Raw genomic sequence first — 25,630 nt, forward strand, 5'->3', positions numbered from 1 at the left:
TCCTACTAAATTCTCCAGGTTCCTGGCCGCTTTGGGAGCAGGGGTACGTCCCAGGCTGGATCAGCTTGACCCTCCGAGATTTTCAGCGAAATCTGTCAGTTTGATCACCGGTAACGGGCGATGCGCCCCAGAGCCATGCGCCGGGCGCCCGCCGTGGGATTGCGGGGCCAGCGCGCAGCATCCGCCGGGCAGATCCGGCTGAAATAGTGCATAAATGTTATTTATATACAACTCATATTTTATTTTTTTAACAATAAAGTTGCCATTTGTGAAAATTCAGTGTTGTGATTTATTTACAGTTAACATGATTCATCTGTCTTGTAACATAAGAAATGATGAGAATTCTTACTGTGTGAAGACGAGGTGACTAAAGGCTGATTTATGGTTCCGCGTTACACCAACAAAGAGCCTACGGCGTAGGGTACGTGTCGATTTAACGCAGAACCGTAAATCAGGCTTTAAGATCCGTTTACAGCGTGTAACTGAAAGAGAGCGTCCGACTATCGAGCTGCGTGACATCGGACGCTCTCTGTCCACACTGAAACTGTTAAACTCGCGGCCAGTTAGGACAGTCCAATACAAAAAAAATAAAGCAGTGGATTTTATTTTGTCGCAGAAGCTTCTCGCATGGGACACAGTTTGTGTACGACGCAGGCGGCTGCTCTGGCGGAGCAAGGTTTATTCTCCTCCCCTGCTACACGTCATTCAGGGAGCCAATCAGCACAGAGCCTCATTATCATAGCCTCCCCTCCCCTAAAATGAAGCACAGAAAAAGGGGTTAGAGGCGGTAAAACTAATGACAGGGCCCACAGGCTGGATTTCTGATTTATGTAGAAAAAACAAGCTTTAGATTGTTTTTAAGACATTCAAGGCCTGTTTAAAATATACATTAAATGCCATAATATGTCCCCTTTAAAGGAGCATGAGGCTCCTTTTAAGAAATGAGAGTCTCTAGCGCCACCCTTCGCCCCGACGGCCGTCGGGGGTACTGCAGCCAACAGCAAAGCCGGCACGGGAGAACGGGGAGAACGTGCATGCAGCGTCATGTGACGTCACATCCGCCGCCCAGCGCGGGAAATTCGGAGTCCGAATTGCAGCACATTTTGCAGCACACAGCCTGTTCAAGGCAATGGAGAGATACGGTAGAGGGCTCATTCTTTTGGGTTTGGAACGCTTCATCTGACATTATTACTAGAAAACTTAAAACGTATACGGATTTTTTTCATAAATCCTGCCTCAATCCTGCCTCAAGCTCCTTTACACAGCCCAGACGAAACATCGTAGCAACACAGTTTGGTGTTCTGAACAAACTACTTCTCTAAAGAACGGGGGATATGTGTGGAAATGGTTGGCCATAATTCACAGCCAAGTATGATTATGATGTCGAGAATGATGAAATTATATTGAAAACTATTTTTGATAAAGTTTTACCAATTGAATCATGGGTTTAAATGTCCCATTATGATGTTCCTGACTTTCAAAGGTTCTAAACTGACTTAAACTGTAATTTAAAGTTTGCAGACTATCTAGCCATCATTTTAAGAGCAGCATCATTGATTTAAGCAGTGCACAGTATGAAAGAGACTGTTTTTTCTTTTCTTTTTTGTTTTCCCCAAAAAGGACTCTCTGCTCACAAGAGCAGAATTTGCATGTGGAGATTGTTCCTCAAAACTCCAACCACAGATCAAATAAGCTCACTTATCTATCTCCATGTGGGGTCAGTCCTGCCTGCTTTGGATATTATTCAGTTCAAAACGGTTAATCTTCCATCTGTTTCTGTCGCTGTGACTGGCAATAACGTTTGGTTAAGCAGTGGTCACTAACACTGCTCACTGCGGCATAGAAGTTTTAGGCTACATACTCTAAAAGACCCAGAGTTTTTGAGTCACTGTCAAAGTAAAGTGACTCCACTGTGGTGCCATTTCAATATGAACAAGGAAGGAAAAAAAGGCATAATATGGGACTTTTAACTTTATTTTTGTACAGACCGTTTCTCCATTTTTTGCTTTATGTATGTTAAATAGAGTCTCACAAAAAAACTTTGAGTGGAAACCTGATAAAATCTCATCACAACAATGGGCCATTTTTTGTAGGATAATCTTCTGCAATTGTTGCTCCTGGTCTTTGCCTCGCATTTATTACAATACAATATTAATATGGTTGTATATGGTTTATTATCTTTAAATAACAAACAATTCCCAAATTTCCAAAAATAAAGACATTTTATTATGACATTAATCTCATATTCTCTAGATACAGATTGTTCCTTGAAGTGACATGGAAACAGATATATTCACAAAATACCATTATTTAAGCATTTTGCTAAATACCAACAAAATAAGTGGTTCCTTTTGTCCTTTTAGATGATTTTCAAAATTAATTATCAATAATGCTCACTGGTGACCATGAAACGGTATTATCTTCAGTCCTAAATACTCCGTCTTAATTACAACTAGATTGTTGCAAACGTTTCTTTGTGTCACATATTTGGCTGTCTTAAAAGGTCTGATTTGCTCTAAACATAAAGGATGTAAGTGTGACAGTTCAAACATGGGCATCACTTTACCATTTTACAAATAAAGCTCCACCTAAACACTACGACATGTTCCATATAACCTTCATCCATATGAAAGCTGCAGTGATTCGGTTACTTCAACCCTATGTTGCTAAACTTTGATTAGTGATGTCTGTCACAAACAAGCACGAGTTTACATTTTCCGGTATTACTGTGACACTATTTACCAACAGCTAGAGCTGCAGCCGGACTTTAAATCAGCTCAGAGACGGGGCCACATCACTCTGACTCTGGCATGCTAACACTGGTCGCCTTTCAGCTTCCTGACGGATTTTTAGAATTTGATTGATAAGTTTTAGTGCTTGTCAAGGTCTTGCTTAAAGCCATATTTTTGGACCTCTAACCCTCTATGAGCTATTGTTCAGCCTCAGACCCTCAGGCAGAGATCTATGGAGCTGGCTGTGTTATAGTCTCCTGTCAAGACGCAGTCCCGTTACTTCATCTTTTTTTCCTTCTAGTCATTTTTACCTGACTCTTTACTCAATTCTCCCTGTAAACATATTTTAAAGCATAAGACATTCAATACATATTGCAAAGATTTTCTTTTTGCCAATCTACCTCAACAGCAATGCTGAATATATCTACACAAGTGCAGTTACATTTTAAAATGTAACAATTTTTCATATGGTTATGCCTGGTGTCTATATTTTTTCAGAAAGTGTGACTCTCAAATACTCAAAACATATGATCCACTTCAGAGCCTGTTTACTGTTTAATCTGAAACATATTTAGAAATTGTGGTGTACCGTATTTTCGCGACCATAAGGCGCAACTTTTTTTTTTTTTTTTTTTTTTTTAATGTGCCGGGCGCCTTAAGAAACGGTGCGCCGTGTCTATTACCTGAATTACGGTAATGTAAGGCCGGCCATGAGAACGGTAAAGGGAGAAGGGGGCGGGTGAAGCTGAATGAGACCATCCACTGAGCTGTTTAATGCGAAACAGAAGATGAAAACTTTTAAGGATTTGCTTGATGTGTAAAGTGAAATAAAATACAATCAAACTAAGTTTTGCTCCCGCTCTATTTAAATAAGCACACTTGTTCTGCAGCGCGCGTGTGTTTTGCATGTCGGAACCATGGATGTATTATAGAAACTGGATTGGAGACTAAAAATGGCCGCCCATTCATTTCAATGCATTCTGCTCAGCCAGCGCATAAGCCGAAAAAATCTCTGACTTCCGGGTTTACTTCCGCATACAGCGGCCCATAGAGCATGCGCAGTTGAGTCACCTCCCATGATGCTCTGGGGCCTCCCATCATGCCCCGGGGCAATGACGCGAGTATTAATATAATATGTATTAATATAATATCTTAATTAATGTATATTATTACATGTATAGCATTACATATATTATTAATGTATTAATATAATATAATTATATAATATATATTAATATAAAACATCCGTGGAATGCACGGACACGGCTGTGACGTCAGCCGTGACGTCACGCCCAGAAAGAGACTTTTCTTTTACTTTTCTGGCCGTTATAAAACATTTTTGACGGATATAAAGTCCATGACTTAAAAATATAGAATACAAAGATTAGTAATTGCCGGGGATTACAGCTGGAGGTGTCCTGTGAACAGTTTTAGAGGCTTCTCTTTTACTATTGCGGTCTATGAGAAAAAAGCTTTCTGGGCCGCATGGGATTTTTGGTTGCAGTACCGCGGTTGGCCACTGGAAAAAATCGGCGCGCCTTCTGAGTGCCAGACCCGGGGGCTGGTCGGAACCGTCCACTTTCCCCGGTTAAAGCAGCGGCTGCAGCAGCGCGGTGATGGTCGCTGCTGCAGCCGACTTCCTGGTTCCCAAAGCGGTCCGATCGACCTGGTTCCCGGCCGCTTTAAGAGCAGAGATTTCTGGGGTCTGTCTCAGGTCTGATCAGCTTCACCCTCCGAAATTTGCAGCCAAATCTGTCGGTTACAAACCCGGTACCGGATCCCGACATGCGCGGGTGTGTATTCGCGGCGCGACACACACTTACTGGTTTATGTGGTGCTGGCCGGGCGCAGCTGATGGACAGAAACCTATGGGGATTTTTAAAAGAAAAACTTTGCATAAGACGTTTCCAGTCGGAGTCATTATAAGGACGAATGGAAAGGGGGGGCTGGATGAAGGGATGATGATGATCAGGTGGCTGAGACAGGTCTGGAAATTCGGACTGGAGCTCCTGTCGGATACAAACCCCGGTACCGGCTCCCCGACAGCGCGTGTGTGAGCGGGTCCAGCGCGAGGGAGCGGAGCGGGGAGCGGACCCGGTCCAGCGCGGAGCGGATCCAGCGCGGAGCGGGACCCGGGACGCGGGACGCGGGACCCGGGACCCGGGACCCGGGACCCGGGACGCGGGACGCGGGACCCGGGACGCGGGACGCGGGACGCGGGACCCGGGACCCGGGACGCGCTGCTCCACCCCGCTGGGGAGAGACGGGCTCTGCGCGGTGGAGGATCCGCACAACGGGGTATGAAAAGTTTATTTACTGTTGTGCAGAAAGTGACTGACACCGAGGAAATTCGGACTGGCGCAGCTGAATTAGCGGAGCTCTTTAATGCAGAAACAGAGGTTTTGCTCCCGCTCTATTTTTTAAATAAGCGCTTGTGTGCTTGTGTGTGCGTTCTGCATGTGTGTGCGTTCTGCAGCGGGTGTGTGTGTTTTCCGGCCGGCGTGTTTTGCGGCACGCGTGTGTGCAGCTCTGCTCTGTAGACTGCGCCTTTTGGGTCGGTGCGCCATATGTATGTTTTAAATCTAAAAATGACACACAAAAATGAGGGTGCGCCTTTCCACACGGTGCGCCGAATGGTCGCGAAAATACGGTAGTTACACAGATTTGCTTCAGGATTTGATCTTTTGGGTCACTATGTATCCTTCCTTATGAGTTTACGGGTCCGTAGTCTGTGACCATCACCAGAATATTAAACAATAACAACAATGACATGGAGATGAGGAGCACGTGCTGCTCACTAATTTCTTCAGTCAATAGCACTGCAATTGCCTAAATGCACAGGAGCCATCGTAAGAGCAACCTACAATGAATGCAGTTTCCATGGAAACGTGAACGGCCATATGATACCTGATTATAGCGATGTCATGTGGATGGAGAGGTGCTCTGATACAATGATGGGCACGTGGATCTGTATCGTTTTAAAACCAGCATTTTCATTGTTGTTAATGCTGTTGATGTTTAGGAATATATGAGTCTAAAGCAGGAGACCATGAACCAGGAGTATCAAACTAAATACTTTATTTACACCAAAAGTGAAGATACTGAGGCATAGCAAAAAAAAAAAACAAACAACCTGGCATCAACTATGGAGAACTCAGGAAAGACACTTGGGGTCTATATAAGAAAATAGGTTGAACAAAGTCTTTATTAAAATGTAAATTCCATCGCTGACAAACCTTAAGATGAGAAACGCAGTTTCTGGTATCAAATCATGATTAGCTCAATCGACTCTATAGCCATGTCAGAATCAGAATCATGCTTTAAATGTAAATGTAAATTGTTATCAAATCAATAATGATATTGATTTGATATTTGATTTGATTTTTGATTTGAAGATTTTTATTTCAAACATGCATGATAAAAAAAAAAAAAAAAGTGTACAAAAAAGTAAAAAAACAGAATACAAATGTGTATATATGTACAGCACTTGGGAAGACCTCAGGGATCCACCAACATGTTCGAAACGGAGTAGGAATGAAGTAACCACTTATCCAGTCCTAGCCCTGAATCTGACATACATTCTTACATCTAACATTCTTGTGGTGCATGGTGACACACCGGTCACCATGTACGAGGTACACCAAAATAAAATGACTTTTCTGGGACTTGATGATTGGGCCGGAGCTTCGGGAGCTGCATGCTGGCCTGCGGTCCCCACCCCTGGTCATCCCGTTGCTGCTTCCACCTGCCTGCTGTGCTGCTGCCGTCCCTGACCCACCAGTATGGCCCTCGGCAGGAGGGTCCCCCCTTATGAGTCTGGTCCTGCTCAAGGTTTCTTCCCTCCTAAAGGGGAGTTTTTCCTTGCCACTGTTTGGCTTAAGGTTTTTCTCCCACTAGGGGAGTTTTTACCTGCCATTGTTTATGTAATAACTGCTCGGGGGTCATGTTCTGGGTATGGGTCTCTGGAAAGCGTCTAGAGACAACTCTGTTGTATTAGACGCTATATAAATAAAATTGAATTGAATTTTCCTAGAAAACTAGTTGAGGCACGAGAGTAGCAACGCTTAAATTAAAAACTGTATAAAAATAAAACTGTATAAAAATAAAACTGAGGAAAGGAGCAATAGCTGCCTGCTGACCGCTGTGTCACCAGTCCAGCCTGCAATATACACAGACCAATTAGACACTGAATACTTATACTTGTCCATTATCATATATACTGGCCATCTAACACCCTACCTCTTGGGCCTACAGCATTTACTTGCCCAGCAAGTAGGAGTAAGGCTCAGGATCCTCACAGGAATCCAGGTCCAGACTAACACAGTAAGACAACAAAATAATATTAATTTTTAAATTAACAATATAATGCAAAATCATACTGAGGGTGGTTGCATGCCAATGCATGAGTCATACCCAGTGCTTAATTTGTCCATGAAGAGGTCCCGGAACATCGAGGGGACCCGGGAAATTTTTTGAGCATAATGCATTTAAATGCATCAATCTGGTGCACTTTGGAAAGCTAGAATAACAATAATAGGGTGTCTGCTGCCTTAACTTACCTTGGAAACATATCCTCTCCGGAGCTTCTCTACCCGGTTAAACTTATTCCCCCCTCTGTTTGTGTGAGACAGAGCATGCACAGCCTTCACCGCTGATTGGCTGTTTCCCGTGCCTGTCTCTGTGTGTAACCAATCAGATGCTGCTATGGGCGGGACATTGCTGCACAGTGCAGTGACTGCAGGCAGAGACGCGGCTGCATCAACCCCAAAATAACGCAGTTTTAAATTGTACAAACACAATATTGGTATTGTTGGAAAGGGAAAAATGTCCTCTTAATTTTTGGGGGGCTGAGATCAAATTATGGGGGGCTTCAGCCCGTTTTTTTATTTGTAGTGAGAACATAATCCACAGCAACCGACACAAATCCATTCATGTGTATGTGGTCCGCGGCGCAAGGACCACATTGATTGTGCTGCAGCTGCCCTCATCGCCGCTTGTTGCTTTTCTGATTCGTTTTGAAGAATCATGCAACTCTTCCTTCTTTTTGAAAAAAAGACAGTAAATTCAGCTGTCTTTTTGACATGTTTGCGTTGCTCGCTGCTGGCTCCCCAGATCCAGCAAATTTCCAACGTTTTTTTGGTCAGGGGCATGGTTTGCTGGCCCATCTTTTCATTGCATCAACAAATCTCCGACTCTTTCAAATGACGTTAAATCTTTCTAAACAACATGAAATGCTTGGGATTTGTTCTTTAAATGAATTTATGCATATTATTATTTTTTATACATTAAAAAAAAACTTTTTTATATTATTATTGTTTTATATATATACGAGAGTTGCCGGATCTGCCCAAATAAGTCCCGGAACACAGGGAGGCCAAAATCGAGAGGTGCCGGATCTTGTTCCGGCAGGATCCGGCACAAATTAACCCCTGGTCATACCTGTTTCTGCTGCTACGGTTTGTGTGGAATCTGTAGCCAATTATGGCCCAACAGCACCATTCACAGTCTTGGTACTTTAGACACACACACAGGTGCTGCACTCACACCCACACACGCACGCACTGATCCCAACGGAGCAAACAAGAACAAACGATACTTCCGCTCTTCTCTCGAGAGTTTATACCAGCCCCCCAGTCTCGCGCTCAGAAGGTGTGCCGATTTTTTCCAGTGTCCAGCCGCGGTACTGCAACCAAAAATCCCATGGGGCCCAGAAAGCTTTTTTCCCATAGACCGCAATAGTAAAAGAGAAGCCTCTAAAACTGTTCACAGGACACCTCCAGCTGTAATCACTGGCAATTACTAATCTTTGTATTCTATATTTTTAAGTCATGGACTTTATATCCGTCAAAAATGTTTTATAACGGCCAGAGAAGTCAAAGAAAAGTCTCTTTCTGGGCGTGACGTCACGGCCGTGTCGGTGCCATTGATGTTGCCCCGGGGCATGATGGGAGGCCCCAGAGCATCATGGGAGGTGACTCAACTGCGCATGCTCTATGGGCCCGTGTACCAGGAAGTAAACCAGGAAGTCAGAAATTTTTTCGGCACATGCGCTGGCTGAGCAGAATGCATTGAAATGAATGGGCGGCCATTTTTGGCACTGTATCCAGTTATATAATACATCCATGGTTTATACAGGCTCAGGTTACCGCTCTGCATAAGTCTAGGTAGGTGGCTCCCAGGTCCTAGTGTCCCACCCGTCACATTTATAAATATAGTCAAAATCAAAACAAATCAAGGCAAACAAAACAAATGCCGAGCATTTAGTTGTGCTACTTTATATGTATGTATGTACTAATAGAAGTAATTATCTGAAAATGGAAAACCTTCAGCTTTAACATGCTAAGAGTTTGCATTAAACCTGCTTTCTGAAAGGGAAACATTCTTTAACTGAACCCATTAATAAGCACTTGATCTCAAATATCAGTAAGTAATTCTACTGCTTTGCTCAATTTTGGTGGAGAACCTTTAGTGTATTGGCAAACCTGCAGCTACTTTATACATTATAACTCTTGACTTTTGCATGTAAGATTATCTCTAATTTGCTGTGTTACTTCACTAAGGTGCAATTTGAAAACATTTGAAATTTTCTCCCAAACTGAGCAGTACACACTCAACAATTGAGTTGACAGGGCCTTTGATTACGATTAAAGTTTCGATAACACCACAAGTTGCTGACACTGCACTTTGTGTCGTAAAAACTGGGAAAATACTGGCCAAATCTACAGGCAGTCAAGACACAACGAGGTTAGCTTGAAGCCAAGTAACCATTGCAAGGAAAATCTGCTCAATGATCATCAAAAGTCCATTAAAATAGAATTGTGATGTTCGTAAACAAACAAACAAATATAATATAGAGATAGAGGGTGGAGACGAATCAGTATTTTGGGGGCAAATTCATGTCTCTCAAGCAGAAATCATACATTCAGCTCCAGAAATCAGAGTCATTTCTGAAATTGCCCCTTAAGGGCAACGTTTCACTAAATTGGATCATTGGAGCGTTTACCCTTTCAGCAATCATTAAAGAACAAAAGAGCATAAACACTTAACATCAAAAACCAACCAACTACATTACAGGAGATAAGTGCAGATTACCCAACATTTTAAGTGACGTAGGTCAGTTTAAACACAGCCACATCTGCCACTAGATGACTTTTGCAGACTTTATATTGCTGCCAACTCAGTAAATGTTATTTTACGTGTCTTTGGGAATCAACCAGTCTTTCTCTCTGTGTATACACACAAACCAATGTCTGCTTTGACTCACCCACCAAAGTTTACTACACCGGGGTGAAACTGTACTCAGTATGAAAGATAAAAAAGAAAAAGGTCACAACCACATAAAGAAAGCACAAATAACCTGTGAATACACATACTGGGCCTTTGTCAAGTCAGCAAAGAAATCTAAATACGTGTTTGTTTTTTTTAAATGGAGCAGTGAGGAGGAAAATTATCATAGGTACTGAAGTATTTGTGTCTCTGTGGCCCTGTAATAGACTGCCAACCCGTCCAATTTACTCTGCCTCTCACCTGGTGACAGCAGGGATAACCACCAGCAGACCTCCTCTCGTAGCCCGGGGGGACCTTCATAAAGGAGAATCTAAACAATCACTTCACATGTGGAGTATCTGTAACCCAGTAAGCCACAGGAGAGCCAGGTCCTCAAGTCAAGATTCAACTGTTCACCTACAGCTTTCCAACAAGGAGCACAGGGGCCCCTAGTTCTACTGAAAAATTGGCAAAAGAGAGTTATATTAGCTCCAGTGTTGTGATGATTTAAAAAAAAAAAAATCCTCCAACTGCAACAGCACCAAAACCAGCGAGTGTAATGACATCATCAAGGAAGCCTGGCTGCACAGGTAACCACCTGACATGGTCACAGGACACAAACTACCCTGAGAATCACAGCAGATATTTTGGGAGAAATAAGCCCCAAAGCAGTCATGTGAAGTTGAGTTTAGCCTACCTAGCCAACATTAGTTTTCTAGACTTATAACCTAATGTTACTAAAAATGATACCATACTCCCAACTAACAAATTGGTGCTGGGGTAACACTAATGTGTATAGCTTAATGGAGGATTATTGGTAAATGCATGTTTATAGCTCCTTATAAACTGTGTGAATTCTTGTTCAGGCATGTTATTTTGCCTTCTACGGTTCATATTGTTTTATTCTTAGTGTAAACGGTTATTCTAACGGTCGCAATATCCACTGTTAATTTTCTTCTTCTGTGGTTTTTTTATACTGCGACTCGGTTTAACCGGTGAAGCTGACCTGGTGAGTTTAGTAAACGAAATCCTTTTAATTTGTGTTAAATATCATAAATGTGTGTAAAATTAATATAGGAATGTTTGTATTTATACAGTTTATATTTATATGTTTCAGTTGATTACCTTCTGACAGCACGATCGCTGTTTTAGTTGGCATGTGTGCAGTTGCTACCGAGGAAAATAAACCCGTGGAAAAGACAACGGTTGTGTGTTGGAGTGTGACACTGTTTCGTGTGGTGGGATTATTAGTCATAACAACGTTAGGCTGGTAAAAACCGTACATAAACAATCGAGAAGGAATTATTTTATTAGTTCACACTTAGTTATCAAATAATGGTAACATCCAAATAAATAGCTTGGTTTCCTCTCGCATAAAACAATGCTGGCAGCTTGAACAGTAACATAGTTACTGGTCCACCACTGTTGCAGGTCATTCATTTTGAGAATTTGTATTGTCAGAACCTAATTGTGTTCTTCCTCGGCTGTGGTGGAGCAGGGTATTAATCTCTGCTCCCTTTGATAATGAAACCCAAAAAGCTTCAAATCTTTCTCCACTGTGGCTTTCTTCTCATCACAGCTGTTACCTTTCTTTGATTTAACTTAGGATGAAATTCATATTGTTTGTCAATCATGTAATCGTCCGAATATTCTTCGTAAACTAGTAAAAAGTTGATGCAGGGCAATGACTTCTGTCATTACAAGAAATCTAATAAGTCTACGTAACTCCTAATATATGGCGTTGAAAAGAGAAAAGGAAAAGAAAGAAATAAGATACCGAGATAAGATCTGTTGATATATGAATTGTACTTGGAACAGGATGTTGTTTGTAGGGAGTCAGAAAGACAAATGTAAAATCATGTGGCAACACATTTGTTATGGTCATTTATATTTATACTAGATGACACTATGATATATGGGGAACATTTGCGCTTCATACTGGGCTTTTAAAAAAAAAAAAGTCTGGTAAGGGTCTGGGTTATGTTCGCATACATATGTGTATGCAGCTTGTGTGGCCACCTGTTTGTATTGTGTCAGTTGTGTCTTATATGATTAAGAGGATATACATAATTAAAACTTTCACACAAGCAAGATTACAATAGCTGTAGGCAACAGTTTATTGGTGCTTTTAATGAAAAAAACAATGCAGGGAAACAGCAATGTTTCAACAAGTGCAAACGGGGCAGCTCCTGGTTAGACGAGTTAATGCAATTCTCAAGTCAGATACTGGTTCTGAGAAGGGTGTGTGGAGGACCCAAGTGCAGCACAACAGCACGGAGTGTTCAGTAAAAGTCTTTATGAAAGCCAACCTCACACCAGGCAATAGATCAGAGTGGCAGGAGAGCGAATATCAGAAACCAGCTGGTGTGAGCGCTTAGCAGATCTGGAAGCTGGAACACAGGAACTGAAACGCTGGTCAGTCAGAAGAATCGCCAGGCAGCCCAGGGAGCAGGCAAACAGAAACCAGAGACGCTCAGGCAGAACTCGTGGTCAGGGACAGAAGGCTGAGGTGATCACCAGGACGGAGACAGGCGAACGGGTCGGGGACAGGCAATCAGTCCGGGGAAAACCGCTGGAAAGTCAGGCATGACACAAGAACAATCTGGCAGTGACGGGCTGGGAGTGGAGTGCTTGAGTAGAAGCCCAGGGCTGATTGCAGATGCGGCGCAGGTGTGGAAGGCGGGAGAAACCAAAGTGACATGAGGAGACGGAGCGGGCAGGTGAGTGGGGCCACGTTTACACATAGCCGGGTATTTACAAAAACGGATATTTCCCCCTCTACGTTTTGAAAAATACCATAAATTACACAAACCCGCATAAATACGCTGTTAAGGTGCTATGAGCAGCCAAACCAACAGGGGGCAGTGTAACGAGAAGCATAAAGTCACGCTAGCCAATCAGAATCCTGGAAAAAAACATCAACAAATGACACGAGTAACTTCCAGTTACTTCCAAGATGAACGAGAGTCTTTCGTTTGGAGTGACAGAGAAGTGGAGTTACTTTTAAGTGTGACTTTAGAATATAAAACAGGCAAAATACAAGAAAATATTGACGGTGGCCAAACAAATTGTAAACACGGGTCGCACACATGACGCTGGTGACGTTTCTCTCGCATAATGTGACGTTCTGAAGCCTAAATGTCAGTTTCACTCTGTTTACAAGCAAACGTGAAGACAGAGTTTTTGTAAATCTCCACTTTGGCCGGAGTTTTCAGAAAATAATTGTTTTCGGTGACTTTGAGCTTCCCAAAACGTAGGAAAACACCACCGTTTTTGCCATGTGTAAACGGGGCCTGAGACAGGTATGGAGCTGGAGTGGATGTGACAGGTTCTTCATGTACATCTCCTTGAGGAAAACAGGCTTAATGGTTTTCTGTCATTTTTATTGATGTGGCAGGCATGACCTGTGCTTGGCTCTGCCACTGCTGTGGTCACTTTGTCACTGTTATTGAGATATTCTTATGTTTACATAATGTTTTTACATATTATATTGTCCAATGTCCTATCTATGGATGTTTGAGCTGTTTTTACATAATGTACGATCGGCATTCTCTGCTTCAAATTCGTCAGGATAGGAGATCCTATCAGAACAAGTATAGTGATGTCTTCTTACCGCCATAAGCACGGTCGGCACCTGCACAGGCTTTCTGGGACAGTGGTCCATGAGACCAGCAATGATTCTGCTGTTGGGATGGGTCGATTTAATGCTCGTTCCAGTCAAAATTACTGCATTTTAGTTCACAGTCCTCCTGGGCGTGCTGGAGCATTTTTTATCGGATTTCAATGACTTTCCATTTTAAAAGGTTGGAAAAAGTTTTATATTATTGGGGATTTTAATTTGCACATCGATGATACTGCTTGTGCTTCTGAGTTTTTAAATGTTATGGAATCTTAGATTAAAAAAGACACAACTTTGATTACTGATGAGACAGTCCTCAACCCACACCTGCTCAATAACAAACCCTTGTAAAAACATCAAATCTAAAGTGTGACCTTTACAATGTGTTGAACAAAATTAAGTAATTGAACATGATTTCTGAGTCACCTAGACAATTTATTCATCGGTCCATCATTAACCAGGATGTGGCTGATTGTTTCTGTGATTTATTTACTTTGAACTCAGATTCTGTGTCAGATTAAGACAATTGCTATTTTGTTATTTTATAATCAATGCACATCTGTTCTTGCAAAAGTGGCCCCTTTTGAAAACGCTGATTTTATCCATTGTTATTTAATTTGCTTGTTGTAGTGTCCTTGGTTTTTCAAAAGGAACTTAAAAATAATAAGTAGTATTATTATTATGATTATTATAAGCGTCCTCCAAGAGTTGTCCACATTGGATTAATGACTGTAAGAGGACCGAACATCTATAGAAATCTGCAAAACCTGTTCAGAGTATCTGAAGGACTGTTTAATGGTCTTGAATAATATGATAGAGGATGCCAGGGCTGGATATTTTGCTAATCTTATATCTTTTGTCAAGCGAAATCCAAAAGTCTTGTTTGAAACAATTAATCCACTGGTGTCTCCAGTCTCAACAGATCTGCCAGTGTCTAGTGACAGTGACTGTAACACATGTCTTAATTACTTTTTATAGTAAAGGTAAAAAATGCAAACGACGAAATGAGGGCCTTTTTGCCCCCCTAAACGCGCCCCAAAAGTCACCAAATTTTGCACGCAAGCCAGGCCTGGTGAAAAATTTGATATTTCACAGTTTGCATTAATGGCCGTGGCCTAATGGCTCAACAGCGCCCCCTAGAAAACTTGGTGCCTCAAGCCTCACAATACGGTTTGGCGTACATGCACGAAAATCTGTACACACCTGTATCATGTTGCAACTGAAAGAAAAGTCTCTTGGCGCCATGGCTGAAACCGAACAGGAAGTCACCCATTTTGAATTAATCGTGTAATTTTGGCGCAATTTATGCCATTTCTTCGGCCGTTTCTTCGCCCGAAACGTAACATGCACCCAGGTGTGTTATACATCAAAATGTGCGTCTAGATCCTGCGACGATGCGCATTACTTTTCTCAGTCAAAAGTGTTACCGTGGCGACAATAGACGCCAAAAAGCACGCCCCCCCTTCATCTGATTGGTCCATATTTGATAGTTCCTACTTTTTGCTATAACTTTGGAATGGTTTGACATAGAGAGTCATTGGTGGTGTCATCGGACATGGTTTTGAGTCCTTGAACATAATTGGTGCAAATTAGCCCCGCCGCTTCATCTGATTGGTCGATATCTGATAGTTCCTACTTTCTGCCATAACTTTTGAATGGTTTGATACAGAGAGTCGTGGGTGGTGTCATCCGCTAAATGTCCAGGCCTGAAAAATCTACATGCAAGTCATACAAACGCTTCCACTGCAGCACACCTGAACGTGCACAAGGGTTTGAGGGCCCGTTCATCGCTGCTTGCAGCTTTAATTCTCTTTTTACCTGAACAAAAGATGCCTGAATTTCCTGCAGTCTGTTTAAAATGCAGCTGCATGCCTTTTATCCAACTCCAAGAAAAGAGAAAACGTTACTCCGATTTTCAAAATCTTCACTGGCCTACCATCAGTTTTAGGATCAATTTTAAAATTCTTGTTTTAACATTTACAGATCTAAATTACTGCTGGTGCCTCATTCTCATTTCAAAACATCCAGTGACCGGGCATTTGGGGTGGTGGCACTGAGACTCTGGAATGCTCTATTATATATTTGTCTTATAGTCTCACCGGAGACTTAAAAACTTGACATTTGAAAACATTTTTATTCAGACAAGTCTTTAAGTGATGTTTTATGTTGTTTAATGCTGTGTTGTTTTTTTTCTTAATGTTCTTTTTTATCTAAGGCTATCATGTATTGTATGTATATTATTGTACAGCACTTTGTAAATGGTTTATGTAGGTGCTCTATAAATAAACGTTACTTACTTTAACATTCATGTCTAAAGCTGAATACTGCATGAGGTTTGTTTCTGGCATCAGAAATGACAACCACTCTGTTGTACCCTCTGTGCTTGCGTGTCAAGATCTGTTACTGTAAAACTTGCATGTAAATACATTAAGCTGAATTTTTAACTTTTCAGCTGCATTTTAATTCAATCTAAAATCAAGGATTCATTTGACTGTTCAAAAATGTGTGAAATAGTTGCCATGCTGTTTAAAGTGTAAATTAAAACTAAATGTTATTTGCAAGTCAAAGTGTAATATACGTATATTCAAATTTAAATAAAACAAAAAATTGTATATTTATACTTTACTCTAACTGTAGGCTTTACTACAGAAACAGAAATATTTTAACCCAATCATTAACCCAAATTTAAAGTTGGTTCCATCGTAATGGTGCCTGATAGCAGAGGCCTGTCCTCCAAATCTACATTTGGATATTCTAGGAACTACAAGTAAACGTGCACTCTGAGAGCGTGGAACTCTATTAACAACATAAGGCGCTATCAGGTCTTGTAGATAATGAGGAGCTTGATCGTTCAGGAATTCATACAGAAGTAACAGAATTTTGAATTAGTTTCTATATTTTACGAGGAGGCGATAGGGGGAGGCTAACACGTTGTCTCTCTTGCTGATTCCAGTCAGCACTCACACTGCTGCATTCTGGATCAGCTAGAGGCTATTCAGAGAATTATTCGTCCATTCTGCTAGAAAGACATTACAGTAATCTAGTCTAGAATATAAAAACGTGTGAATTAGTTTTCAGCATCACTCCTCCTTGATATATTATGGAAATGAAGAAAATGGTGTCCTACAAACCTGATTAATATGCTGTTTAAACGAGAAATCTTGATCAAAAATAACTCCAAGGTTTCGCAAAATCAGCTAATCCGTCCTTAAGGTGTTTGGGTCCAAAAACAATAACCTCTGTGTTGTAGGTTGTGTGACCAGAATGGCAGAAAGATGGCAGTTGGCAGACGTCTTTTAAAATTTGGAATATTTATTTTTCCAAGTTGCAACAAAATATATCAGGAACGAATTGCAAAGAAAGAAAACATAACTCAACAGTTTTACCAATTGAACGTAACTGAGATGTAACTGAAATCAAGGCACAGTGGTGCAGCTGGTAGTGCTGCTGGTAGTGCAGCCGCCATCTAGAAGGTCCTGGGTTCAATTATCGCCGGGGACGCTGTGGGTGTTGAGGGTGTGTTTACTTCCCCCATGACTTCAGCACCTACACCCTGGGTGGGGTTGGCGAAAGGGCCTTTCTTTGTGGAGTTTGCATGTCCTCCCAGTGTTCCCTTGGGTAGCTAATGTGAGCCACACTCACAAAAACGTGCAGCAGGAGCACTGGGTGAAGAAAATGGGAAAAAAAATCCAGATAAAAATATTTTAAAAAGAAAAAGAAAAAGAACTTAAAGGGGACCTATTATGAAAAACACGTTTTCTCTTGCTTTAACATATATAAAGTGGTCTCCCCTCAGCCTGCCAACTCAGAGAAGGAGGAAAGCAACCAAATTCTGCAGTGTCTGTACAGCTGCCCGGATGAGCCATCCAGTGTGATGTGGCTTCTACGAGCCGTTCAGATTCTGCTCCCGTTGTGACGTCAGGACAGGAACGATGCGTGAAACCACGCCCACAACTAACTCCACTTCCACCATTTTTTCGTAGCAGTGTATCGCGTCATTCGCATGATTGCGTCATTGCGTCATGCAGCCAATCAGCACAGAGCCTCATTATCATAGCCTCCCCGCCCACTCAGAATCCCACATAGAGAAGGAAACGGGGAAGATAAAGACTTAGAGACTGAATTTCTAATTTATTTAGTAAAAACAATCAAAAGCTTGTTTTTAAGACATTCAAGGCCTGTTTAAAATAGGTATTAGATGCCATAATAGGTCCCCTTTAACTGAAATCGAACAAACTGAAAATCACATGCACCCTGCTACATTAACCTCCTTACACAGACAAAAGGCCAGCCTTTAATAACCCCATGCACAAAATGGCTACCCTTGCTATCTCCCACTTTCAGGTAAGCACATTGTTTATATTATGATACATAAACCCAAACAAGTACTTAAATAACAATAATCACTAATTGAGTTTAAATACAATACACAACTAAACAGTGGAAAAATCTAACAATTTCCATCATTAAACACAGCAAATCTCCCCCATACTTAACCCTTTCCCATGATCTCACTAATTAGGAAAAACCCTATAAATACAGAAAGGGGTCAGCTCCTCCCCTTTTGATCCAGGAACACAAGGGAAGTATGGTGAGTGATTTGATTACAGATAAACAGTTTCAACCAAATAAACAGAACAACATTTTTGAATACTGGTTTGTGTCTTGGTGTACTCAAATGGTTATGTAGATATCTTTACTAAAATGACAAACAAGAAAACCCAGGATAGTCTGTATCTGCCAAAGAAAACATTGACATTGTTAAATAAAAATACGGTCACAATTAGTTGGTCAACTGTTCTGTTACACCTGGCTTCATAAACAAATACAGCTGTGAATCATCAGTATAGATATAAAATTGTTGCTGTGGTTCTGGATAATAGTTTCCAAGGGCTCCATGTATAAACTGAACAAAATTGGCCTTAGCACTGAACCCTGTGGGACACCATATCTGTGCAGAAGAAACCTAATTAACATGAATGAACTGGAATCTGTCAGATAGACATGATTTAAACCACCCTAATGCTGCCCCTTTAATCCCAACAACATGCTCTAACCTGGGCAGTAAAATGCTGAGATCCATAGTGTGAAAAGCAGCACTGCGGTCCTGCAGAACCAGTATGAACACCAGTCCATTTTCTGTGGCCATAAGAAGGGTCATTAGTGACGTTTCTGTGCTATGATGTAGTCTAAATCCTGACTGAAAAACCTCAAACAACAACAGATTGTGGAACAAGAGTATTAATTTCCAATACGCACAAATTATCTGTCTGGGCATCATCAAGTTTCAAAAACCTAATTGAGGGTATTGTATAAATAAAAGCGAATATATCACATTTCTATGGCGAAAACGTATTCAAATATAAAATTGAATTTCCATGGTTACTGAACCAAAAATAACACGCACAAGATTGAAATAATAAAGACAAATGTGACTAGGCTGGCACCATTATCCATTGGAGAATTCTTATGCAATCATAGCAATCTGCTTGTAGTTTCTGCTGTCCTTTCACTGTTGTGTTTTTAAAGTTTTGAAGGTTTCCACAATTCTTTTAATCCAGGCAGCTTTCAGCTCTCTCTGTAGGAATTCAGTTTATCACAAAATATATGTTCAATTACTGCTTCATGCTATTGCTGTCTGCCTTAAGTTGGTGTCTTGCCATGAGATCCAGGATATCCGGCTCAAACTTATTTTTTTCACTTTTTTTTTTTTGACATCGTGTAACACATTTCCCATTTATTTATTTATTGAATATGTACTTGTGTTGAGAAAACATACTTAGCATTACCAAATGCCAGCTGGATTTAATTTGCACTGCAAATCCCCAGTTGGGCTTATCAGTTACATTCAGCTCAGCATAAAATATATAAGGGTTTAGTTTAGGATACAAGCACATAGTAAACATAATCAACAGCAGAGCGACTGGCAGTAGGGGACATCTTGTTGAAATTGTAATAAACTGAAGATGAAGGAGAAGTGAGGTAATAAATGACTACATTATTGTCACAACTAATTAATTTTAAACACGTTTTCTTTTTTGTTCTTTTTTGTTATTAAACCTTTATTTTACCAGGTAAAGGTTTGAGAACAAATTCTCATTTACAAACAGGACCTGGAATTTAATCTGAAACATGATTCCAGTCAGGGCCCAGTTTCACAAGTAATGAATCCCTCATGTTCATCCATTGTCCAGAAAAGGCCACTTTTTCCCACTGGGGATTTAGACAAGGGCACCGTACAATTCCCACTCGATTTTCTGCAAATTATTGAAGAACTGTGACTTCAACTGGAACCACAATGTCACTGAGCACCTCAGTAGCCGATAACAAGATACGTTTAAGCTCAGAAACTATAAAGACATGCAACTTATTGATTATCAAAATTCATTAGACAAAAATTAATCAACATGAACTCCAAATGCTACAAAATGCCTCGTGATGTTTTGATTTTATCACGCCTTTGATATATTCAGTTCTTTTAGTGCCAGAGGCAGCAAACAAGCCCAAGAGATGAAATTCCAACATGTTTGCGTTCATGTAGTAGGTTAATTTCCTTGTGGGCCTCTTTTCTTTACCTTTAAACAAACCGATGGCTGCATTCCCAAACAGCTTTCCTCTCATTACTTGTGTGTTCAGGCTCTGGTCAAACACCCAGAAGACTCCAAAGTGTTTCCTTTTTTTGCCTCCCCTGTGCTCCTAGTATCTCTAGGCTCATGTCATTTCTGTTATTTATGCCTCTTTTACACCTTCTTCCTCTGTACCCCCTGTCTTTGAACATCTTTTCAACGATATCTCAATTCTTAAATGTACCCAGCGGATACGTTTTCAGGAAGAGCTTCCTGTGAACGTTTTTGCCATCTGTCCTAAGACCTAAGTGAGGTCTAACACACTCAATCCAGAGCTAAAAATGTTAACACAAACACCTTTTATAGTCTTGTCCTAAATGCCCCATTCATACCTTGTATTAACATGAATTCAAAGAAATCCCATCATAAGTGGCCGACGCTTGGCATCTGTATTCAGACCTGGCATTAAAATTTTTGCGCAAATGGATCTTGCGTGATCAGATTTGACCTTCTGGAAACAAATGCAAAAAAACAGGCACATACATTTTTCTTTGCAAACACCAACCGCATTTTTTTTTTGTCAAGAGCAGGAGCTACAAAAAAAACTATGCATACCTAGCGGGAGAAAAGAAAAATTCCCTGGAAAGCTCAATTTCAGAAGGGGATAGGTACAATACAAATCAGGGTAAACACAATGCAAGAAACTATTTACCACAAACATGAAGGAACCGAATAACAAAGCTTTACTTTGAGATTTAACCTCAAAATCAAATGATTCTTTGCTTAAGTCAAAAACTCTTGTTTAATAGGCAGTCCCCAAATCAGTTCCCACAAACAGACAGAAGTGTCCTAGATCCATTTAAAAGGCGCCCTCAGTGATCAGATCTCAATCCATTTTAGAATGTGTTCAAACATTGCTTTAGTGTCGACAATTTGTAACTGGATTTCATGGATTATCATTAACTATTACTAATATCAGTGCAACAACTGAAAGGGGTCAATGAGTGTGTTTATATGGGAAGTTTAATTCCTCTTTAATTCAGAATTAAAGTTAAATCCGATTTAAAATGAGTAAAAATTACCATGTAAACACCTAATTCCAAATAAAAATGGCCATTCTGAATTAAACTTAATTCCGAAATAAGTGGCTGGTTTATTCCGATTTTAAATCCGAATAGAATAATTCTGCGATCATATATACACTCATTATATTCCGTGCTGGGCTTGTTTTCCAAACAAAGTTTCAAGATGGCAGCACGCAGTAAACGGTGGTCAAGAGCAGAGACCATTTATTTAATAAATAGCTTGGAGGACCTGGGTTTGTAAGTGTATATATATATATATATATATATATATATATATATATATATATATATATATATATATATATATATATATATATATATATGTGTGTATGCGTATGTATGCGTATATATATATTAATGAAATAAATATATTAACAATGCACATATATATGCCTTAGGTTGGTATTAACCATTAATACGTGTGCAGACAAGTAAAAAAAAAAAATTTGTGAGCTTTTCAAAGTTGTAGCGGCTACGTTTTTTTTTTCTTCCGGTAGACGTAACTTCCGGTCCGCCCCCCTATCCAATCAGAACCTTCCCAACCCCCAGACCTTAAGAGTAATTTGATAAAGCTGATCAAACGTGTTTTCCATGTAAACCCCGATTCGGAATTCCTATTTCCATGTAAACTCGAAGGAAAATAGTTTAATTCAGAATTATTTAATTTGGAATAATTAATTCCGAATTAAAAAAGATCATGTAACCGTGGCCAATGAATGCCTGGTGAATAGTAAGGTGAGGAGCCAGGCAGAAGCTTACAGGAAGAAGTAGGTTTCTTTACTCTCAAAGTTGAAAGGCACTGCTGTGGCAGGTAGTCCGATTTTTCAAAACAAGAAACAGCGGGGGCAGGAAACAGGAGAGAATACTATGAAGGGATTTCAATAAAGCCACAGTTTCAAGAAAGCTGATCAAGGAAACAAAAGTCGTAGTTAGAGATAATTGGGACTATGATGGTGGCCATTAGCTAAAAAACCCCAGCTTTTCTGCCTCTGTCTCAGTATGCAGTTGCATAAAAAGGGGGGTGGTTCACGTCATCTGGCAGTTCGTTAATGCAAAAATGCACGTTAGTTGCAACACTTCATTCATGAGAAAACCAGGTTGTGTGAAGCAAAAGTATGCAGAGTGTGAAAATCATTCAAATGAAAAAATGACTAAGCTGCTGCAATTCAAATGATGCAACTACTGAAAAATCTGTCTAAATTATTCTCAAACAGAACATTGTTTCTGAATCGAAATTTTACTGTGATTACACCAGCAAATTAAGTCACAATGTAAATGTACTGATGCACATTGAAGACAAAGGTTGAATTACTACATTTCTATCATTCACCAGCCAACATGTATTCATTGTAACTTAATAGGCAATTTTTATTTAGTAGTACCTGTATGTCAAACAGTACTTCTGCCTGGTGTTTCCGCATGATTTGAGCAGAGGTATGATCACAGAAATTGTCAGTGATCATTGGTAAGTGAATCTGTAGGATTTAGCTGATTTTAAAATCTGAAACTGTGAATAAAGCGGGTGTGGGAAACATCATGAGTTCAGTGTTAGTGATCATGTTGATCTCCCCAGATTAAAGTAAGGCCCTTTTCAAGTCACTGAAAAGCCTGGTTTCAAACTCAGACATCACTAACCCACTAATCCCAACTCTTATCCACCTTATTCCTACGGCCCATGAGGCTTTGCGCGAATTGTGGGAGCTCCTTCCGGTGCTGCCCCAACCGGCGTTTGTTTACATGCTGAGTGAACGCGTTAACCCTCTTTCTCCGAGCGTCGGAGATATAAAACATGTGGAAACACCACCTGTCACAGCTCAAACGGGACAATATCATCTCACCTCTGCCTCCTGCTGTTGAGGGATGGGAGGACGACCTGAAGAAGTGAAGAAATGCTTAGAAGATGAGAAGTATCTCATTTTTCCCAATGGGCAAAGTGGATACTCCTCCAGGTGGGTAAATATTGTTACTTATCAGTACTCGAGATGAGGGGGGATGGCATCCCCCCTGAAATAAAAACGGTCCAAATCATCCCCCTTTCCATCCCTTATGTCATTTCATTAATGAATGTGGTTTTACTGCTATTTCAACATTTAGAGTCATCACCAGAAAAATAACGTATTACTTAAAATAACAATTTTCACCTCTTTCAAGTAAATTTTCACCTGAAATAAGTAGAAAAATCTGCCAGTGGGACAAGATTTATCTTCTTATTACAAGCAAAAAAATCTTGTTCCACTGGCAGATTTTTCTACTTATTTTAAGTGAAAATCTACTTGAAACAGGTGAAAATTGTTCTTTCAGTGATGAGTCTTGTTTTAAGTGTAATGAGATTTTTTTTTACTAAAATGAGACATTTTAACTAGAAATAAGACAAATATTCTTGTTAAGATTGTGAGTTTTTGCAGTGATCCATGTTACTTATCCTGTGAAGGACAGAGTCATATTGATAAGTTCAGAAAAGTGTTTTTTATTGTTGTGTTTTGATGTATTTGATGTAAGCCCAGTGGATATTTAAAGCTTACAGAAGGCTGCATTTAACTGCTGCTATGTCATTCCTGCAGTATTTCTGCAGGTGTTTTTGGTCAGTGCTATTGTTTGTAATATATTATATTATTTGTAATCAGCACAAATTATCTGTCCCCATATGATAAAATCCACCACCCCCCCTGATTTTTTTTTTACAACTCGAGTACTGCTTATAATCTATGAACTAATGTGACAGGTAGGCTACTTGTGAACCTACATTAAGACAAACTGTAAGCCATCTTTTATATTTATTCTTTCAGGTCCAGCTGGCAGTGATGTGCCTGGGGCTGCAGAGCTGCAAGCTGGTTATCTGGACACAAACTGAGCACCTGGAGTTCCAAATTTCATTTGACAAAGACTTCAGTTACACACATGAAACACCTCCAGAACTTTTCACACATACTTCACACAAACATTTGTAGATGAATTTGGTACAAAGAAGATTCAGCTCTGCCTCTCTGTATAAAGCTAGGGGGAAAACAGTACAACAGACTTCATTTTTGTTTTCAGTTTTATTAAAAACAGAACCTGAAAGATCCCCTCCTGACACATTAGGACATACAATATAGGGACATGAATCAAAACATTTTAACACAAAAATATTGTTTAACAAAAGCACATTACATTTGTGTCTTAAGTGAGAGAAATTCAGTTTACTGTCGGAGGACTTAAGAAACCAGAAAATATTCACACCTGACTAACTGAAATCACAATATTTAGACTTTTATCTCCTCAAAAAAACAACAATTGCAGCTGGACCTCAGTTGTTTTCAGAAAATGTTAAATGAATGAAATATGTAAGTGCAGCTCTACAAACTACATACAGCACTTAACCTGTTGAGAGTTGTGTGTTAAAGATACTGTAAGTGTAACGGTACCTAAATTGTTTTCAGAAAATGTTAAATGAATGAAATATGTAAGTATGTTTAAGTGCAATATTAAATGTCTTCTCACTTTTCACTTGAAATAAACTCAGCTCTTTAATTCACTAAACCAGCACAAATCTTGAGCATTTTGTCAATTTTGGGCACAAAGTTAATTTGGTCCTGTTTGAGAAAGAATCTTGTACACCTTCAGGTGCCATTTTCAACATGAATGCTTGCATGAGCAATGCGGCGTGTGTGAGTGACCTCCTGACTGGTCAGCTGGCATCCTTTGCGTGTGAATGCTGGAATGATTAGCTTCACCCTACGCTCCTCCAGCAAGTCTCTAACTGTGAAACCATGGTCACCCATCACCTCATCTCCAGCACGTAAATAATAGAATAGGTGTGGTCCTCCATCCCTGGGTCTGACCACTGTGTTTGGGCATCACAGGAAGCTTTGGTGTTGATCACAGCTCCTCCTTCTGATCCATCTGGTCAGGCTCATCTGAGGGAGCAATACAGTACACAATTATTAAGATAAGATATGATGCATTAGGGTTTTCCCTACCACTATAACACCCCCAGCCCCCTCATCAAATGTACCTGGGGGAAGACCCACAACCCCCCACCTGCAACCACATCACCTAAGCCCTCCAGAAGTTTAGGAAAATACCGGTACATTATCACAGCCAGTACTGGAGTTGATGGGGGATAAGGGGGATGGCATCCCCACCCTGAAATAAAAACGGTCCAAATCATCCCCCCTGTAAAACTGCCATCCCCCCTTTCCATCCCTTATGTCAGTTCATCAATGAAAGTGGTTTTACTGCTATTTCAACATTTACATTTAACATTCTGGTTAGAGTCATCACCACAAAAATGTGACAATTTTCACCTGTTTCAGGTAAATTTTCACTTGAAATAAGTAAGAAAATCTGCCAGTGGGACAAGATTTATCTTCTTATTACAAG

The sequence above is a fragment of the Cololabis saira genome, chromosome 7, assembly GCF_033807715.1.
Source record: "Cololabis saira isolate AMF1-May2022 chromosome 7, fColSai1.1, whole genome shotgun sequence".
NCBI lineage: Eukaryota > Metazoa > Chordata > Actinopteri > Beloniformes > Belonidae > Cololabis > Cololabis saira.